General features: G+C 32.9%; 2 long non-coding RNA genes across 2 annotated transcripts; one reads left to right on the top strand and one right to left on the bottom strand.

Annotated features, from left to right (window-relative positions):
- The first annotated feature begins 313 nt into the window (after positions 1 to 313).
- On the top strand, positions 314 to 4,470 carry LOC126880980 (uncharacterized). Its single transcript, XR_007696697.1, has 2 exons — positions 314 to 737; positions 3,445 to 4,470. It is a non-coding gene; the product is annotated as an uncharacterized LOC126880980 (long non-coding RNA).
- LOC126880974 (uncharacterized) lies at positions 4,457 to 6,685 on the bottom strand. The gene is made up of 2 exons (XR_007696696.1): positions 5,742 to 6,685; positions 4,457 to 4,739 (listed from the first exon to the last, which is right to left on the bottom strand). It is a non-coding gene; the product is annotated as an uncharacterized LOC126880974 (long non-coding RNA).
- Positions 6,686 to 22,611: the final 15,926 nt, after the last annotated feature.

Here is a 22,611-nt window from a genome sequence, read left to right as displayed (position 1 = left end):
ACATACGAATAATCCAACAAAGCAGCTCAGATATTTATCAGCGTGATTTATATGCCTTTCAGCCTTCCTTGCCTTCAATTCATGTTTTTTTAAGATACATAACTTAAAATATACGTATTAGACACACGTCATACGTCAATCTTATTTTGATTTGATAAGAAATCATATTTCAAAACCGATGTTTAAAATGGCGACCGATAAGTCATCGAATAATAACTAATCGACAATTTATGTGGCATTCAGCAGAAAATCACTAAGCGATTAGTCATCGATTGAGTCTGCTGAATGCACCCAATATGAATTATTTAAGATAGTTGCAATATTTCTCCGCGACTCGCGCACCGTCGTTTCTCGTTTCCCTTTCCAAGCATAGAGGTATATATTAACATAGAGTGAGCCCTCACTCCGCCACCACTGACGACAAGATCTCTTCGACTGGTTTGCGGTATCTCTTTCTAGCACAATGTATCGAGAAACATAACATGAAACTAAGTGGGGGTACGGGACGGCAAGTGAAATAAGGAGAATTACTTTATTCTTCTTTTTTCTTTAATTATTATGACAAGTGACAAGACAACATAACCCAAATAATTTAATCCGGCCCTATTTTTGAACAAAATGTTGGAAATATCTTAGTTTATTTTTAGTTCTAGCTTATTTATGGCTAGATTGAAAATCTGAATTTTCTAATATTGGTTCATGATTATCATCAGGGACTTGATTCGGTTCTTAAACAGGTAAATTTTCTGTCTCATCTGATATTGATTTGGTAGTGGAATTCTTTAGTGCAGCGTTTCCCAACCGGTGGGTCGCGACCCACTAGTGGGTCGCGGGCGGATTTCAGGTGGGTCGCGGCGGGGCTCTTACAGAAGCTGAATAACGTACATTTATATCGTCATAGGTGAGGGATGGGGCGCGAATATGAAAAAATATCAGAAGGTGAGTCGCCAGACATAAAAGGTTGGGAACCCCTGCTTTAGTGTATCATTTGGACTTTCATTTTCATCTTAATCACTATTGTGATTCAATAATTTTAGGTCACTTTTAGGAGCTGAGTACTTCGTTGCAACTGTACTTTTCTTTCTGTTTGGATACTGCATTAAGGCATAATCTACATTGGCTTCTAAAAGATAATCCTTTTCAACTAAAGGATCAAACTTACTCATTCATACAAATTTTCTTAGTAATACTTTGTCTGAATCTTTCATGAAGAAATATAATTTCTGCTAGTTGATCTTCATTGATAAGTAAACACATGTTCATGATGTGTACAATTGGTTGCTGTAGACAGTAAACTTCATATAGAGTGCAGAGCATCTGGTATATAGAACATTTTTCCATTTAGTGATGTCTAAATTTCTGGTTTTCAATGCTAGATTCACTGCTTTCCATATAACTCCATTGTATCTTTTAACTTAACCATTTCCTTCAATATGGTGTTGTTCTACTTGAAGATATTCCTTTAGAGTGTAGGTAATTAATAAATTCTTGGTAAGTCAAGCTAGTCCCCCTGTCTGACTGGACGTATCTTAGCATGGAAATCTTGAAAATTCATCAATTTTTTTTTGTTCAGAATCTGTGAGGATACGTGAGAAAAAAGTAACGGGTCTTCCAGATTGACTCAGCATGATAGCAATAGCAAATTCATTCATGTATCTGTTTCAACAATGAGAATTTATTTTTCATTAATTACTGTCCATAGAAGTACAATATTGTATATCCCAAAATATTTATAGCTTTTGATTGTAGTGACATTTATTTTGATTTAAAGTTAACCCATATTTTTTAACGGCATTTAAAAACTTCAAATCATAGCTATCTTGATCCTCACCACTAACTGTTACGTCATCTAAATAAGCGTAAACCCCTTGTAGATTTTCTTTTTTATTGATAGAATCAATGGCTCTCTAAAAATATGATACTCCATTGGTCACCCCAAGAGGAATACGACAAAATTGGTAAAGGCATCTACTTTCCTCAAAAGCTGTACATGGTTTGTCAGATTCATGAATTGGCTATTCTCATTTAAAAAAATATTTGATTACGTCATCACGCCCAGATGGATGACGTCACTAGTATGTTGTATACAGTAGAACCCCGAAAATCCGAACTAATTGGGGGGACAGCCTGTTCGGATTCTGAAAAGTTCGGATTATTCGAAAGTCAGCCTAACCAGTAATTCAAAGCTCTCCTGCAAAACGTGTAACCTGGCTATGAGAAAACCGAAGTAAATTTATGTTTAACCTTTATAAGCACTACATATAAAGTACCTACGTATTTATTTTTAAGAAATTTTAAATGTCAAAGTCCTACGAATCCAATATTGTTCAATTTTCTGGTTATACTTTGTATAATAAACATGTATTTAAGTTTTTGTCTTGAATTTTTAAAAAAAAATTCACTTTCCGTTAGTTTGGATTTGCAGGGTTCTACTGTATGTCAAAAATATATATGAGGGGGGCAAAATATATTGAATAACCCTGTACATCAAGAAATTTACTACCAACGTCTCTGTTACTGAATATATCACTAAGTACAGGGCAACCTATTTAAAACTTAAAAAATCAGCTAAAAAATTAAACTATCAAAATCATCTGAGAAGCTTTAAAAGTGTTGCAAAAGAAATTTGGTCCATAATAAACAATCTTCTTCGAAATCAAACTCACAAAGCTCAAACATTTTCCCTTCCAGACCATGAATACTTTATTAATGTGAGTAAAATTATAACATCAACTATTTTGTCACAAGAGATCAATTTTGTTAAGATCCGATTTCCTATCTCCCTAATTCAAGAAAGGTCTCAAATTCATTATTTATAAGACTAGTTGATTAATCTGAACTGATCCAAACAATCAATAGTATCAAAAGCAAATCTTCCTGTAGTACTGATGGACTATCCATAAAAATTGTCTCAAATCTCCCAGAAAATGTGTTGGGAGTCCGCATCCCACTAATGACTCTTTTAAGGGGCTATCCTAGTGTAAAAGAACGAAATTCACATACTTTTTTTGGGAATATCTAAAATAAAAAGTACTGTACCAATTGTTTTGAAAATTTGCATGACTATTTATTATAAAAAGAAGTACAAGTAAAACAATTTTCATAAAAAAAAATAATGAAAATTTAACGATTTATGCCCTATCTACTGGCACAGTGAAAATAAAAAACATGGCTCCACTGCTGCAGCGATTGGGACTAATAGAGATCCTGAATTATAAAATTGCAAATACATATTGATTATTGAAATATTAGTTATTTCCTATACCATCAATTAGGATTTTTGGAAAAATGACGAAGTGTTGAAATTTTTTTAAATTAGCTAGAACATTTTCAGTTTCAAAAACCGCCAAATTGACATTTTTTATCCGATTAAAAAAATCCCTATTTGATGGTATAGAAAATAACCTATATTTCAATAATAACTTTTGATATTTTATGTTTCAGGATCTCTTTTAGTCCCAATCACTGCAGCAGTGGAGCTATGTTTTTATTTTCACGGTGCTAGTAGATGGCGAATAAATCGTTTAATTTTCAATATTTTTTTATGAAAATTGTTTCACATGTACTTTTTATAACAAATGTTCAGTAGTAATAACCAGAGGACATTGATAATTGTTCGAAAAATTTTTATAACAGATTTCGAAAGCTTGTTCCTTGGAAACAGACCGATGCCGTAGGCGGAGGTCTGTTGCCTGTAAGCAACAAGCTTGAGAAAGTTGTTAAAAAATTTTTGAGCATTTATCAATGTTCGAGGGTTATTCGGATAGAAAATTTTTTGCTGATATAAAATTAATAATAATTTCATTAATATTCTCATCAGTATTACAACCAAATCGTGACATTTTGAAATATTGAATATTTGAAATGTCAAAATTGAAATGAAACGAAATGTAGGTATCCATAGCTACATGATTGAGTGAAAACAGCCCATGGGATCTGTTTTCAGTATAATGTTGGTTTTATTGGTTGTATTCAATCAGATGACCACAAATTAATTGATTTCATTGGATTTCTAATTGAGCAAAAAATTTTCAAAATAATTGGTACAGTACTTTTTATTTTAGAAATTCCCAAAAAAGTATATGAATTTCATACTTTTACACTAGGATAGCCCCTTAAGAAAGGTAAATTTCTAGAGCTGCCTAAAGACAGCCATCATTATTCCTCTTCATAAGGGTGGTGAAAAATCTAATGCCTGCAATTATAGACCTATTGCATTACTACTGGTACTCTCAAATAGGACTCATATTACACAAGTATAAAAACTTGTTGCTGGTATGAGCACATTGTGTAAATGTTAGGATTTAAAGAGGATATAAAAACCTTCAATACAATTATGAGCGTTAGTCTCTTTATATCCTAACATTTTTTTTGTTATTGTTTTAGTTTATTATTGTTTTTTATGACTCTGTAAGTTTTGTGTATAAATTGTACAATTTTCCATGACAATAAAGCATTTTTCTATTCTAAGTTGTCTATTTGTTAAACCAAAGCATTGATTATTATTACAAAATATTAATATAATCAATTAAATAATAATATTAATCTCACAAACAATATAGGAAGTATAGTTAAAAAGAATAAACATAGTAATCCACAAGGAAATAAATCTGCACATAGCTATAGCCCAAAGTAACTTCTGTTGTTTATCCAAATCTTCAATAGTCAAAAACATTTGTGTAAAATTAGATTCCAGCAGTTTCTCCTTTTCCTACATTTAAAATAGCTGGTGTTTATTCCTAAAAACAACAAATACATAAATAAAAACTCTAAATTGTATACCATAAAAAAATCATACAAATATGACAAAATATCACAAGAGTATTTTAACATTATTTAAGGACAATTGCCATAATAAGCCACAACAAAAATGTATTAAGCGAAAAAGCTATAGAGCTGAAACAGGAAGTTGCTATGTTTGGTCTATATATTAATGAAAGTAAAAAAAAAATACCTAAATGGAATATAACAACGGGTTCTTATCGGTAATAAGAAGTGTTTTTATGCATACAAAGACGTAATGAAAAGTAAGTTACTGTTACTGAATCGTGAGTATAAGCTTAGAATCTACAAAACAGTAATTACACCAGTGGTCACATATGGATGTGAAATGTGGACCATCTCAACCACTAATGAAAATCAACTGAGAATATTTGAGCGTAAAATACTAAGGAACATATTTGGACCAACACATTGTAAAGATGGTTCATGGATAATTAAAATGAACCACAAGCTGAATGAACTAATGCAGAGCGCAGATATTGTTAGATTTGTAAAGTGTCAAAGACTAAACTTTCTTGGTCGCTTAGCAAAAATGTCAGATAATCGAGCTGTGATGTCAGAGATGGAAGCCCCAAGGAAATATAACAAGAGGAAGGCCCTGTAACAGATGGATAGACGATGTAGAGAAGGATCTTAAAACCATAAATATCAGGCAGTGGTGCAGGAAAGTAGCAACAGGGCAGAATAGAAGAATGCTGTTAAGCAGGCAAAGATTTACAAATGGTTGTAGTGTCATTAGAAGAAGAAGATTTAAGAACAGTTTAGGCAGGCTATATGCATTAAGGCATTATTAAGCTTTGCATTTAACCATATTGTAATACACTATATCTTACATGGTCAAGCATGATTTTCTTTACATAACCCTTGTTCTAAACTAGAACCGAATTGGTAAGTACATATATATTTTTATTGTAGACATTTTAAAAACTTATTACTTAGTTGAATTACTTTAAACTTACCACTTATAAAATGTTTACTACATACTCTCATATTTTAATTTGTGGTCTGTTCTCTTTATTGCTTTTATCCAATGTTCCTGCCTTTGTTTGGATAAAATTCATTTAAATGTATTGCATGGGGGAAATGTATAGCCTTGGGAGCAGTAAAAAGTGAGGATTTTATCCCTGTCTGTCCTATTCCCGCAATTTACAGGCTTCTCAAGAAAGCCCTTGCTACAAGTCGGTCAAACACAAGGAAAGGTGTTTTTTCTTTTTTGCACACAAACAAATTGACACAAACTGATAATTACTATGGGATAATTCAGTTCTGTAGGCTATAAACAACTTTATATTTAATTTACAATCACAATTTCGCTGCACAATTAACAATAAAAAACAAAACCAAACAGAATATTCGTCTAACAACATCTACAAATAAATGTCAATGTCCAATGTAAACAGTGACTAAATAAAAATAACAGGAAAGACATCAGCTAACTTCGTACTTCTCCTAACTTAAAAATGACGTTTATCATACTGTCGCAGCTTTACTATGTGTAAGAGTGAAGTAGCACTAATCCAAAGAAAAAAGATGGTGTCGTCACTTCGCTCCGAATGACACTCTCTCTATGTCAATATATACCTCTATGTTTCCAAGTACTTGCACACCGCGAATAGTAAGCATTAATAGCCTTTGTAAAAAATACCGAAAACGCACTTGTATATTTTTGTTATTTGTAGTTTTTTTTAAAGAATTTTGAAAATTTTAAAAGGACAAAAAGCGTAAGTTTGAGCCTAGCAAAAGTTCGGCTTGCGTCCCTTGGACTTTTGCGTCCGGGTTCCTCGCACCCATTGCACCCCCGGGTTGAGACGGCCCTGATTGTATTTGTAATTCAATGCAACTAGTTAAAAATGTTAGGTAAAATCCCGGGGGCGAAACGGTTCGGGGGCGAAACGGCGGGGGCGAAACGGCGGGGGAGAAACGGCGGGGGCGAAACGGTCGGGGGCGAAACGGTACGGGGGCGAAACGGCTGGGGACGAAACGGCAGGGGCGAAACGGTCGGGGGCGAAACGGTCGGGGGCGAAACGGCGGGGGCGAAACGTCCGTAAACCAATATTAATATATCTACGTCATACGTCTTTGGTTTGTATCATTGGCAATACCAATAACGTATGACGTAGATATATTAATATTATGTGACACATGACAGAAGCTCGAAACAAATGACTGTGAATGAAAAACCCTATATGCCCGGAACATTAATAAAAAAATTAAAATATTTAAAAATTTCGAAAAACGTCGATTTTTTTCTGCTTTCTTTGCTTATAACTTTAAAACGATTCGTTTTGGAACAAAGTCGTAGAGAAATAAAATAAAGATAATTAACTTTTGTATGATATACAACTGGTCAAAAATGTCTTATTACCTTTTCTGCAATATAGCAATAAATACAAAATAAGGGGGCAAAATACGCCTGTTGTTATTCAATGTTTTTAACCACTTTGGTGGCACTTAGAACCTTAGTAATTCACTTAGGAAATTCTTTGTAACATACTTAAACCATGTACCAAATTTCATTAAAATCGACCTAATAGATTTTGCATAATAAATTTGCAATCTAAATGTTTTTAAAAAAGTTCAAATTTTTTAAAATCTTTCTGAACAAAAAGTAGACCATTTAGAAGTTGGCTAATTTTTTTACATATAAAGAGGTGCTCTACCTATCTAATACACTTTACAGAATTAAAATCGGATTATTTAAGGGGCCTCAGCAATGTTTTAAACTTATAAACAATTTTTTGGCTTATAAACAAATAGCTTCGTTTAATAATAAAAAAAATCATTTTTAGCAATACAAATTACTAAAACCGGTATAATTTGACTTAAACTTTCAAATGCTGTCAGCAGAATTGCTATTTTATTTTTTAATCAAAAGTTATTCGCGTTCAAAAATTTTTAAATTTTTCGATTTTTTGAAAGTTCCACTGCGTTTATCTCGAAAACTATGCATCCTACGAAAAAAACTTGTAAGAACTTTTTTTGCTTAGAATTACCCAAGAAATACAAAAAAAAATGTTTTATTTTGCGAAAAATCGATGTTATGTAATTCCTCAAGTTCTTTGTTTATAACAATCTGATCGACATCCGGATCAACTCTTACCCAAAAAAATCGTGTTCTACGGGTCAAAAAATACATAAAAATCTTGGGTAAGTCCATCTAAATAAAAGAGCGCGTAGCACCCGCTCCTGGCCACAGCACTAATTTGTTTATAAGCCAAAAAATTGTTTATAACTTTAAAACATTGCTGAGGCTGCTTAAATAATCCGATTTCAATTCTGTAAAGTGCATTAGACAGGTGGAGTTCTTCTTTATATGTAAAAAATTGACAAATCTTTGTATGTTTTAGTTTTTGTTGTGCAAGATTTTAAAAAATTTTAATTTTTTAAAAAAGTTTGATTGCAAAATTATTATTCAAAATCTAGTAAGTCAATTTTAATGAAATTTGGTGTACGGTTTTAGCACATTACAAAAATTTTCTAAGCGAATTAGGAAGATTCCAAGTGTAACCTAAGTGATGGAAAATCATTGAATAATGACAGGCTTGTTTTGCCCCCTTATTTTATATTTATTGCTATTTTGCAGCAAGGGTGATAAATTAAGACATTTTTAACCAATCGCATCTGATAGAAAATTTAATTATCTTTGTTTTATTCCTATACGACTTTGTTCCAAAATGAATCGTTTTAAAGTTATAAACAAAAAAAGTGGAAAAAAATCGATGTTATTCGAAATTTTTAAATATTTGAATTTTTTTTATTAATGTTCCGGGCATATTTGAGGAGCATAAATCAATTATTATTAACGAAGTTATCACCTAACTTTATCCGCAAAAATCTGAATGCCACCTCTCACGTCCACCTAAAAAACAGATCCTTACGGGTCTAGTTACCAAAAATCTTACAAACATAAAAAAATTCTTACTGATAACTGAACTTCATTTTGTTAATTTTTTTTATTTAAAATGTAACATAGACCATTTTAGAATTATTAAAAATAATTAAGTAAACTAATTCATCCAAATCTTCACCTCGAAATGGTGGTAGTATGTCTTCATTATCCTCCCTATCACATCTGCGATTGTAATGGGGTAAAGAAAGATAAAATGGATGATGCACAGGAGGTACAAATTGTAGCATTTTTTTATATCTTTCATTTTATTAAAAGATAAGGGTCTAATATCTGCGGCAACCTCCGGGGAAAAGTTCTTTAATACTTGTGCAAATTCTTGAAAAGAATTCATTTTATTTAGATCTATAGCATTATAAGGATCCGAGTAATCATCATTGAAAAACATTACCGATGTATCTTTGGAGAACTTGATTCTGCGTATTTGAGAAATCATTACGCCAGAACCCCGCAGGGCATGAGGTGACTTAAAATTCTTCAACTTATCGAATGACACAAACTTATCCACCATGTTTTTTACACGAAATTAGTAGCGCTTTCGACAATTTGAAATTAATTCCATCCATGCTTCAGGAGTGTACACTGGGTTAAATTCTGTGCCCTAGTAATAAATGAAAAATCGCCATCGTTGGGTAAATATCTGTGACCGTTAACCAGATAATTAACATAGATATCTTGAATGTTCGGTAAAACGTTAATCATGTACATAAGAAAATGTAATAAATTCCAGTTCCGATTTTGTCCCCCACAACAGTCACTAAAGAGAACAAGTTTTGTAGCATGAGGAGGAATGTCGTTTTTAAAATAGTGATATAAACAACTTATCACTTCTTGAGAACCTCTAGCCCCTTTGGTCTCATACGACATGTCCAGAAAAACGTTTTCTTCACCACTTTCATAAGTATGAATTTCTAAGTTTAACATGTGCATCTGCCTTAAGTAATACACCTCACCGGTATTTATGTGAGATAAGGGAAGTGTTCTTTCCAAATCAAATGTAATTAACACACCTGTACTGTCCGGCTTCACGCACTCGTTTTTGTAATCTTTCAGAAGTTTCCTAGCCTTTTGAGACAGAGCAATATGCTGGTCCCTTTTTATTTTTACTTCTTCTGATTTTTCTTTATTACTTTCGGCATTTAAACTTATTTGAAATGCATCGCAAAATTTGCAAGTATCTTTTTTAGGTATATAGAAATGAATATTAAATTCGGTTCTAAAGATTTTTTCATAGATACTTTTTTTAAGAACTGGTTTTCCTTCAGTAATTAATTTACATTTAAACAGTTCGTACATTTTGGAAATATTTAAAGAGGGTGCTAAATATTGACGCTTTGAGGTCCTTCCTCCATATAGTGGCTCTTAAATTTAGGAAAACTATTAATATGATCACGAATCCACTTCAATTTCTCCTCGTTTATTTTATTTCCAGGAACTTTTCTTCCGCTTTGATCGGGGAGGGGATATCACTATTTTCGGCTTTTTTTACTCTTAGTGCATAATCTAATCGATGATTACTTATTTGTAATACTTTAAAAAAAAATTTACACACGTTCTGAACATTTAGTTGAAATATCCGTGAATATTGTTTACGACTCACAGATTCTGGGTGTATTTTTTTTTTTTTTTCGGGGACGTTTAGGTGCTTTATTTCTAACTGTACCACACAACAAGCTAGTTTGAGCGTTCCAATCCTGTAGTTTGTAAAATCTGTCATGTACTTCTCTCTGGACATTCTCTAGCACTCTATTACTGCATTTTAGACGACAATTACATTCAATGTAAAAAAACGTTTTAGCGGCCATAACTTTCCCTTTTACACTAGTGTATTCCTCTCCTGAAGCTCTACATCTCTTTCTGACGTATTTCCCCTATAAAGCCTCTTGTTTCATTTTCTTTCTTCCCTTTCTTACTTCAGTTTCGTTGATTAATGTGCTTCATAGACCACTTTAGAATTTAGAATTTTTACTTTGGTAGAAATCAATAGGTCTATGATGCATAGTGTTACATAGACCCCTTACGAATTTTAACAAATTTTAATTTCCCCAAAAGTAAAAGTGGTACATTATTATTTTACGGACTCTGACTGAGATTTAGACATAGACCACTTTAGTACTGATAGATTACTAGCTTTTAAAGTCAAATATAACAAAATCTTAATTTTCATACATTTGCGACATAGACCACTTTAGTTCCAGGCTAGCCAAGTGACTTGCTAATAATGTTTTTGGGCTATGATCTTGACAGCTGTCCAGTAACCAGGACCAATATGATTGGCCAACATAATTAAAAGTGCGAAAAATGTTGCCGAGCTATGAAACCGTGTTCCTTTTCCGAACTTGCACGGTCCCAATAGCACGATTCTCATTTATGTTATCTATATCGATATCTGTTCAAAGCAGTAGTGTATTATTTTAAGAATTTTCTATATTTTTGTGTAATAGGGCTTTTCATTCACAGTCATTTGTTTCGAGCTTCTATCATGTGTCACATAATATTAATAAATCTACGTCATACGTTATTGGTATATACCAATGATACAAACCAAAGACGCATGGCGTAGATATATCAATATTATGTGACACATGACACAAGCTCGAAACAAATGACAATCGATGAAAGGCCCTATAGAACAGTTGTTGAACTATTTGAAAAAACAGATTAGTTTTACTTACTTCTTTTATAGGTAAGTATATTTTACGTAAAAATATTACGAATTCTAATGTGAGTATAATATATAAAGTTTTAGAAGGATTTCTTAGTCTAGAAATATCATTAATAGTTGAAATTTTAAATTTAAATACTAAAATACATGCTTTTAATAAAATTTTCACCTATTTTGGTTTATATTGATACCTATAGTTATTTTCCTAACAAGTGCAGAAAGTCATACTTTTCCGCACGCGACTGCAGTTTGCCGAACGAGGCGAAGCGGGAGTTCCACACGCGTGCGGAAAAGTAAAACTTTCTAAACTAAAATGCGTGCGCGAAAGTAGACATTTTTGCACGCTCGTAGAAAAATATTTTTTGTCTACTTTCGCGCACGCATTTTAGTTTAGAAAGTTTTACTTTTCCGCACGCGTGGAACTCCCGCTTCGCCTCGTTCGGCAAACTGCAGTCGCGTGCGGAAAAGTATGACTTTCTGCACTTGTTAGGAAAATAACTATAGGTATCAATATAAACCAAAATAGGTGAAAATTTTATTAAAAGCATGTATTTTAGTATTTAAATTTAAAATTTCAACTATTAATGATATTTCTATACTAAGAAATCCTTCTAAAACTTTATATATTATACTCACATTAGAATTCGTAATATTTTTACTTTTCCGCACGCGTTTTACTTTTCCGCACGCGTGTTAATTTAGATATGTTAATATGGCCTTAAAGTAATTATAATACATGCAATAAACTAATATTTAGATATTATTTACTAATTTATTTCAAATATATCTTATTGTGTTCATGGTTTCATGAAATTATCAGTAGTAATTGCACAAGAGCTCTAAAATTCTATATTAATTTTAGAGATCGAGTGCAATTTGTTGCGATTATTTCATGAATAAAACTGTTCAACACCAAAATTTTATTGTAATTTATTTATGTAAGTACAAATTAGTACAATTAAACACACAGTTGTTATAAATATTAATTTGACGGTTGAAAGTCATCACTTTTATAATGTTTAAAGCATTAATTGTCATTAATGTCACTGAATGTATTTTTTCGTAGCAACGTCGAAGGGCATATTTCCCATCTAAATACTGATTTGTATAATTTATTATAATAATTTTAATAAAAATGCAATATTTCCATAAGTTTCCAATATTCCCGGAAAGTTTCCGGCGTTCGAATCTTCCTGGAAATTTTAAATCACTAGTCTTGCCATTGCTCGCGTATTCCTATTGGGGAACCATCTCTCGCGTATTTACTACTCGTTTGTTGTCAATCGGTTTCTACTCTTAGCGCTTGTTCACATTATAAGAATTTTGATCGTGCAATGCGATGGTTAGAATCTAAATAGTGGCTCGAGCAATCATATGGAATCTTTCTCCCTTCACCGCTTGAAACGTTCGGAGAAGGGAGAAAGATTCCATATGATTGCTCGAGCCACTATATAGATTTTAACCATGGCACGATCAAAATTCTTATGTGAAACAGCGCTTACTGTTTCTTACTCAGTTATTAATGTTCTCCACCTTGCATCTCCGTCGTATATCTGTAGTTCCAGCAGTTCCATAGTGTCTTACCACCGATTTGTCGAAGTATTTTCATATCTGCTTGGTCTAACATTCTTTTTTTTTTCCTCTGTCAAGTCGTGTTTCTGCCGCGTATGTCATTATTGGTTTGATGACTTTTGGTCTATTCAGTTGATCTTCCACTCCTGTTTCGAGCTTTCCGTAGTTAGATAGTGTAATGCCTACATATTTACACTCCATAAATTGTTCTATTACCTGACCGTCCAGCTAGCCCAGTCGGGATACCATTTGACCTTGCATTAGGAGCTGCCCCAAATTTTATTTTTCTAATCTTTAGGGGGGGTAAATAGTAGTATAAATTTAAAATCTCGACTGAATTTGACCGTTGCGTTAGCCGCCATCTTGATTTTAAACGAGAACCGTTTTTGCTCAATATCTCCGCCATTTTCAACTTTTCGACAAAAAATATACAATCTGAAATTGTTGAAAATGCGATTTTCTATAATTTCGTTTATTATAATTTTTTTCGTGCGGTCCATATTTTCCGAGTTATGGGGAAAAAACTGACAGTTAAAGCATAATTATTGATTTATTGAATTATCTCGTTTATTATTATTTTTACAAAAAATTTTAACCTATACAAAAATGAAGAGAATTAAATGTTGTACAATTTTGATCTCTTTCATTTTTTTGATAAAATCAATATTTAAGGTAGTACGTATGCGGTAAAGGCGCGAGCGTAAGACCCGATTGATTTTAAAGCAATTATTGTTTTTGTTCAATATCTTCCCCATTTTCAACTTTTCGACAAAAAGTGTAAGGACTGAAATTATTGCAATTTCGATTTACTACAATTTTTCGAGAGAACCAGTGGCGGGTCTAAGAGGGGGGGGGAAGAGAAAATCCCCCCCAACGGGGTCCAAAATTAACAAAAAAATGTTGAAATATTAAAATGTGTTAGCTGACATAAAACTTAATTATCGACAGACAAATTCAACCAATAAAACCCGCTAGTTAATAAAATTAAGTGAACTTAATGCATATGAGTTATTATTTATGCCTTTTATGTACTTAGTTTGGTTGGTGTTTCATCGGAATTTTCAAAAATTGTATAAAATATAATTCTCTTTATTTTTGTTTATGTACAATTATGTCGTAAAGTTAATAATAAATGAGCCAATTCAATCATTATGCTTCCCCTCCGCTTCCACTATTTTCCTCCTTAACTCGGAGAATATTGATCGCATAAAAAAATTGTGGAAAAGAAATTGTAGGAAATTGCGTTTCCAACAATTTTAGTTCCTACCGTTTTTGTCGAAGTGTTAAAAATGGCGGAGATATTAAGCAACAACGGTTCTCCTTTAAAATCAATATGGCGGCTAATGCAAGTGCGTAATTCACTCGAGATTTTAAATTTACACTACTATTGATCTCCCCTAAAGGATAGAATTATAAAATTTGGGGCAGCTCGGAAAAAAGATTCAATTCAGTAATTATGCTCCTCCCACCACTTTTTACTATTTTCCCACTTAACCCGGAAAATATCAACCGCATGAAAAAAATTGTTGAAAAGAAATTGTAGGAAATCATATTTGGAACAATTTAAGTTGAAAATGGCGTAGATATTGAACAAAAACAATTGCTACAAAATCAATCAGGTCTTACGCTCACGCCATTATCGCATACATACTACCTTAAATATTAACTTTAGCAAAAAAATGAAAGAAACTAAAATTGTGTAGAATTAAATTCTCTCTATTTTTGTATAGGAACATTTTTGTAGTAAAACTAACAATAAACGAGATAATTCAATAATTATGCTCTATTTATATATGGCTGTCACTATTTTCCGTTGTAACTCGGAAAATATCGATGGCACGAAAAAATTGTAAAAATAGAAATGATAGAAAATTACATTTTCAACAATTTTGGTTTTTCTCATTTAAAATCAAGATGGCGGCTAACGCAATGGCGGAATTCAGTCGAAATTTTAAATTTACACTACTATTGACCCTTTCTAAAGATTAAAAAAATAAAATTTGGGGCAGCTCCTAATGCAAGGTTAGGCCTGTTATTCGTCTAACCCGACTGGACTAAGCTCTAATTTACATCTTAGTAGATTTGCTGTTAAGACCATGCATTTTGTTTTCATCATCATGTCTGAAGAATGTTTTTTAATGCCACTGGGACATTTTAAACACTTTCGCAAGTGATTCTTTTTTGGTTTGGTTATTTTCTTACCATTCACTATTTTTCCGAAATAAAATTTGGGTAAATCTTAATAGTCAAGCTTCAATGTTTATATTACCACGTCATTTCTTTGACAAAAGTTGATAATTTTCATTTCATTTTATCTTCATCTTCTGGTTCTACACCCAGTTAAAGATAAAAAATAAATATAATACAAAATAACATCTTTTTATTTATAATACAAAACGAGTAACATTAATGTAGGAAATAAACCACTTTTACCATCGATTTGAGAAAAAAGTTTGTTTCTATGTAGCCACTTCGCTCGTTGATAAATGTGGATGAAATATCTGATGGGATATAATTTACATACTATTTAAATTATATCTCTTCTTATATTTGTTTACTTTGTATCTTTGTAATTAATATTTACATAATTTTTGGTTTAACAAAATGGTGTAAATTCACTTAAGGAAACCAAAAGGTATAGTAATGATAGATATTGTTACTCTTGTTACCCTTAAATATAAGATGAACTAAAGTAAATGTATTTTTTAATATGTAATGAACAAACAACAGTGAGGAGCGATCAAAAATCAATAAGTTTAGAATTAGAAAACAGAAAATAGAGAGCAAACAGAAAATAAGAGTACAAGAGCATTTATTGGAATAAAAAACTGATCAAAAGAATATTGAAAGACTAAGTGAAATTTATCCAGCAGTAGATTCAGTACTCTAATTGCATTACTAGGAATTTGCGTTGGTTTCCTTTTCAAACAAGTAATAAGAATAAAACTATAATAAACTAAAACGTCAGTTTGGTGCAAAACTAGGTATCTCAACAATTTTATTTTCGAATTTCCAGCAATTTCGTAATAACATCTCAAATGGCGGTAGTGCATAGACAGTAATTACGGGCTAGTAAGAGAAAACCCTTCAAAAAAATGAAGCAATGACAAGATTTTTCTTCTATTACTAGAAACTAAACAGAAAACGAGATATCATTATTTTGCCCGAAAAATTGACGAAATTGATAGCAGCAATGTACTTCTTTTTTTATCCTACATATATCAAGTTATAAAATAGATTACGAAATTATAAAACACTAAACTATTTTCTTAAAATTACACTTATGTAATAAATCACAAATGGTTAAAAATATAAAATATGTTATCTATGAAAAATTGTTTTTTAATAATGGGAAATATAATTGGACGGTTTGGCTTATTTTAAATAGTAAGATGTTTCGCAAAAAATTCCATTCACATTTTCGAGTAATATATTAGAAAATGAAGATAAGCTTTAAGCATAAGAAGTAATTCAATAGCAATGAGAAATTATGCGAATTAAATGGACAAAACTTCCGTTTTTTTGTAAAAATTGATTTTACTCTAACGACGAGAACAAGAATTATTACTCTTTAAGGACATACTACACACTTCGTTAATATCGTACCTGCCAGGTCATTTCGCAAATACTTAGCAATATGGGAAATAAAGACAATAGCAAAATTTAGGAAGCAGAAAAGCACATACGAGGTGTTGGAAAAGTTAAAAAATACAGGCAGGTACGATATTAACGAAGTGTGTAGTATGTCCTTAAAGAGTAATAATTCTTGTTCTCGTCGTTAAAGTAAAATCCATTTTTACAGGAAAACGGAAGTTTTGTTCATTTAATTCGCATAATTTCGCATTTCTATTGAATGATTACTTCTTATGCTCAAAACCATTTGCTGGGTCAACGGCCATGTTTCAAAATAGACCTCTTACTACTGGATTAAGCAGTCCAGTTGAAGCATGGGCTGAAAAGAGTGACCTCGCGTTAATCGATGATCCTAAAATTCCACCATATTTTCAGAACAAAGTTCGGAAAAGGGGATATAACCCAAATATCTGTTTTTCAAGTAATAACCTCGAAGACCGATGTACCAAAGTAGTGCATGACCCCATAACAAAAACTCAGCATAGAGCAATTGGTATAAACATCTTTCCAATTGTCAGACCACAAGCTATTCCATTCAGAAGGGAGATTTAACTTCAAAAAGGCAAACTGGCAAAAGTATGTAGACAGGCTAGATTTTCTGCTGATACGTCTTAACCCCAAAGTAGAGAACTACCAAAAAAAAACCCCACAGAAACCTTATGGGAAATGGTTCTCTGTCAAATGCTCTGAAACTTTGGGTTCTGGTAGTCCTTGATGTGTAGAACAAAAGACTCAATGGGAGCGTAGCTCCAAAAAATCATGGTTTTAAGATGTAATCCTCTGAAGTTATAGGTACAGTGAGGACGTTTGAGTTGGAATAAATTCATTTTCTCGAGATTGGGCGACTCTGGAGATAAATTACGAATCAGGTTAATTTTTAAGTTTAAATTATAATTTTTTGGCATATATATCATACTAGTGACGTCATACATCTGGGCGTGATGACGTAATCGATGATTTTTTTAAATAAGAATAGGGGTCGTGTGATAGCTCATTTGAAAGGTTATTCAATTCTCTATTCAACGATATAAACATTAACGTAATTATTTATACAGGGTGCCCAATTTTTTTTTAATTAAATTGAGACAAAAAGAAGAATGTATATAATTTATTTAATTCGAAATACATTTTACTGTTGTCCTAAAACAGGAAAAAATGTTTATTTGATAAATAAATATTGTTTTTCGCTTAAATTCGATATTAAAGCTGTCACCCACCTGCCTCTTAGCAGTTTGAACATTTAATTTAAACGAAAAGCAATGTTTATTTTTCAAAATAACATTTTTTCTGTTTTCTGACTGCAGTAAAATGTATTTCGAATTAAATAAATTATATACATTCTTCTTTTTGTCTCAATTAATTTAATTAAAAAAAAAATTGGACACCCTGTATAAATAATTATGTTAATGTTTATATTAGTGAATAGAGAATTGAATAACCTTTCAAATGACCTATCACACGGCCCCTATTCTTATTAAAAAAAAAATCATAGATCATCAATTTAAAAATAAAAATCGACCTGATTCGTAATTTATTTCCAGACTCGCTCATTCTCGAGAAAATGAATTTATTCCAACTCAAACGTCCTCACTGTACCTATAACTTCAGAGGCTTATATCTTAAAACATGATTTTTTGGAGCTACGCGCCCAGTGAGTCTTTTGTTCTACACATCAAGGACTACCAGAACCCAAAGTTTCAGATCATTTGACAGAGAGCCATTTCCCTTAAGGATTTTGCGGGGTCCTTTGTAGAGGTAATAAAAAATGTGTCTAGGAAAGTTATCCTCAGGGGATGTAGACAACAATATGTTCCCGGGATGTCCAGCGAGTTCAAAGAACTAATGAGAACATACGAAACCCTCTATTCCGCTGATCCTTTTAGCCAAGAAACGGTTGACTGCGGAGCAGTCCTACTCCAACAGCCGAGTCAAGCCAGAAAGGAAAAGTGGATTGAAACCCTGGAAAAATGTATCGAAAATAACATAAACCACCTTGCAAGGTTGCAACAATTCCAAAATCATGGAGAAAATCTGAAGTATTAGCCTTGTTAAATCCAGGAAAGGGCTCAGAAAATCCCAGTAGCCACATACCTACTTCGCTGTTGTGTCACTTTTTCAAACTATACGAGAGGCTCATCCTCGCCAGCAAATCCTGCACCGGCCAAGTCCTCGCACTAACAGAACACAATGAAGAGAGCTTCGAAGAAAAACTTATAACACGGACTGGGCTGGGCTGCTTTCGTAAATTTGACAGCTGCATATCGTCGGTCTAATAAGCAAATTGCCCAAGTCCATTTTTTGCTAAAATGGTTTTTTGGTGTCATCTAGTAGTAGAGGGTAAAATCTACCGCCTGACAAATCCCACAAGCGCCATTATTATTTTATTTCGCGCCAATTTCGCTAAATGAATTTTGCTGAAGTCCAACACGTTCTTTCACATTCATACGAATATTACCTATGTCCATTGTTTGAGCAGGTGTTCGCTTGTACGTAACAGTGTTTCTGAAGTTGTTTTGATTGAAAACGTTAGAAAATGTAAGTAAATAAATATAGTTTGATTAATATTATTGGGATGATAGAAGGACGTGGAAGTTAGGCATCGGAAAACGTCGAAAGACGTTCTAAAACCGATACATACATACATTAATATTATTAATACGGATATAGTATAATAGGTAGAAAGTCTGTGTAAATATTTTGTTTAATTAATTTTGGTTAATTATGTATTGCATGTGGTTAGGCAATTTTCTCTTTTATTACTTTTATTGCCTTTTGGACATAGGCAAGTTCCAAAGTTTTTTGTCTCTCCTGTAAAATTTTCAATTTGTGACAGGCAATTTGTTTATTAGACCGACGATATGACACAGTGACGCACAAAACATTGCTCCACAAATTGTACGTCACTCTCAATGACCACCATCTAGGTAAGGTCGTATTTCTTACTGGAAACAGACGTTTTTTCATCATGCTGGAGGGTAAAGTAAGTAGGTGGAGAGAATGGCCTCCCATAGGGAAGTGTTTTAACACCAATTCTTTCCAATGTATATACAAACGACCAACGCACGCCGACTGAAATCAAGCACTTCCTCTATGCTGACAATCTCGTAATATGTGCTCAAGTAGAAACAATGACAACGTACTACCTGCAGAATTCCCCGAGACTCAATCCTTCTAAAACCCAAGTCTGCGTCTTCTACCTTCACGCAAAGGAAGCCAAGCAAAAACTCTAAATTGCGTGGAATGGTAATACATTACACATTAGAACACACAGACCAAGCTATATATCTTGGAGTAATTCTGAACCGGTCCCTCACTTACAAGTCCAAGAGGCAGCGCTGAGAAATCTCTTTGAATTTACTAAAGCTAGATTTTTCGGTTGATTACTATGATTATGTAGAGAAACATACTGCGGTCTGTCAAGCGAAACGTAGAACAGGGGTTACTGAGAGGGTATCAAAGTTGCTTTCCTACGAAGGTAATTAAATCCATTTACTAAGGCTAAAAATCAGTACACACATTCTAAATTAAATATAAATAAAAGTTATTATAGTCGGTCAGCTGTATGATGGGACAGAGCCGGTCGGTCGGCCCCAGTGAATGTACAGGGTTATTCACTATATTTTGACCCCCTTGTAAACTGTTTTATTTACAAAATTAGAAAAAAATGTAAAATATAAAAGTTATTCGATTTTTAAATTATGATTTTTTGACATATATCGTACTAGTGACGTCATCCATTTGGGCGTGATGACGTAATCGACTATTTTTTTTTAATTGGAATAGAGGTCGAGTGCTAGCTCATTTGAAAGGTTATTCAATTCCCTATTCATTAATATAAACATTAACATGATTAGTTATACAGGGTATCCAAAAAAAAATTTAAATAAATTAATTGTTTAATAATTCAAAAAAAAATTTTGGACACCCTGTATAAATAATGATCTTAATGTTTATAGTACTGTATAGAGAATTGAATAACCTTTCAAATGAGCTAGCACACGACCCCTATTCTCATTAAAAAAAATAGTCGATTACGTCATCACGCCCAGATGGATGACGTCACTAGTACGATATATATGTCAAAAAATCATAATTAAAAAATCGAATAACTTTTGTATTTTACATTTTTTTCTAATTCTGTAAATAAAGCAGTTTACAAGGGGGTCAATATATAGTGAATAACCCTGTACATTCATTGGGGCCGACCGACCGGCTCTGTCCCGTCATACAGCTGACCGACTATAATAATTTTTATTTATATTCAATTTAGAATGTGTGTACTGATTTTCAGCCTTAGTAAATGGATTTAATTACCTTCGTAGGAAAGCAACTTTGATACCCTCTCAGCAACTCCTGTTCTACGTTTCGCTTGACCGACCGCAGTATGTTTCTCTACACAATCACAGTAATCAATTGTGAAAAATTTAGCTTTAGTAAATTCAAAGAGATTTTTCAGCGCTGCCTCTCCGTCTATACAGACAACATTGCATAAAAACGAGAGGCAAAGGAAAAACTAGGAACAGCATCCTCAGAAAGCTAACGGAAAGTAAATGGGGTGCATGTCCTGGCGTGTTAAGAACAACGGCACAGGCACTGTTTTTCAACTGCTGAATATGCGTGCCCCGTTTGGGACAGATCTGTCCACACCAAACAATACGCAGTAGCTCAATACTCTGCAATACATACGCAGAGGCGTTGCAGAGCACATAGAGAAAATCACATAGATCGCGGACGAGCGGCATGCCCTATGCAAAGCTCGAACACCAAGAAAGCGACTAAAATCCAGGAAAAGCTTCCTTGGAAAATGAGCATTTTCCTCTTACCCAGGTTGAATGGACCGGCCAATCTCTAGACTTTAAAATGTGGAAAACTATGAATAGGATAAGAACGGAGGTCGATCCAATAAAATCAGACGTGGTAAAAGGGGGGAAAATACACCAAGATGATGTGAACTGTGACTGTCCTCGAAGATTTGTGGCTCGCCAACAAAGATGAAACCGACGTAGCCCGATGCTGGGCCGAAATTCTATGAATGATGTACGTGTCCGGACACGATAAAGTAAAGTAAGTAGGATGTTGATATGTACCACTACTTCCGTTGATGTTGAAAAATCTATACCACACAACAAGCCATACATATACCATACAAACAATCCATATCTTGTATCCTGAGAGTATGCGATGTACATTTTGAGTTTAGACGTGTGATATTTTAGAAGTTAAAATATTTGTTTTTGATTAAGAGACCATCGTAGGCACTAGAAATTTTAATATGATAGTAAATCTAGTTGCACGGATTGCTAAAAACAAAGAAGAAAATGACAGTACCTAAAAATTTGTGATTGAAATTTGCTGAAAATATCATGCATATAAACAAGGTATAGATGTAAATAAAGTAAATTCAGATGATGAAAGGAATGAAGCAGAAACTAGGTTTGATGACCAAAACGCACTTGAAGACTTACAGGAAGGCATAAAAGTGAATCTTACATTAAGAGGAAACCGTAGCGATCAACAGGTAGCGAAAACGCGGTCCAAGATTGCGGCTGTAATTTTGAATATTTTTTCGAGATATTTGGCACACGTATTCGTAATATAATACAAGAATGGTGGTACAGAGCCCAATTTGAAAAATATATTAATATGTGGAAATTACTCTGTAATTAAATACAATATTAAAAAAACGAGCCTGTACCGCCATTAAGAAGAACAAAAAAATACACTTTCTTCAAATAAACTTTTTTATCCGATGCCTAGATTTTGTGTCATTTTGGAACTACTAATGAAATAAAAAAATTTAGTAGTTCCAAAATGACATAAAATCTAGGCATCGGATAAAAGAGTTTATTTGAAGAAAGTGTATTTTTTTGTTCTTCTTAATGGCGGTACAGGCTCGTTTTTTTAATATTGTATTTAATTACAGAGTAATTTCCACATATTAATATATTCTTCAAATTGGGCTCTGTACCGCCATTCTTTATTAAATTACGAATACGTGTGCCAAATATCTCGAAAAAATATTCATAATTAAAGCCGCAATCTAGGAACGCGT

The sequence above is a fragment of the Diabrotica virgifera genome, chromosome 1 (genome assembly GCF_917563875.1).
Source record: "Diabrotica virgifera virgifera chromosome 1, PGI_DIABVI_V3a".
Lineage (NCBI taxonomy): Eukaryota > Metazoa > Arthropoda > Insecta > Coleoptera > Chrysomelidae > Diabrotica > Diabrotica virgifera.
Note: the sequence above shows the minus strand (reverse complement) of the source record. Positions and strands in the feature narration are given on the sequence as shown.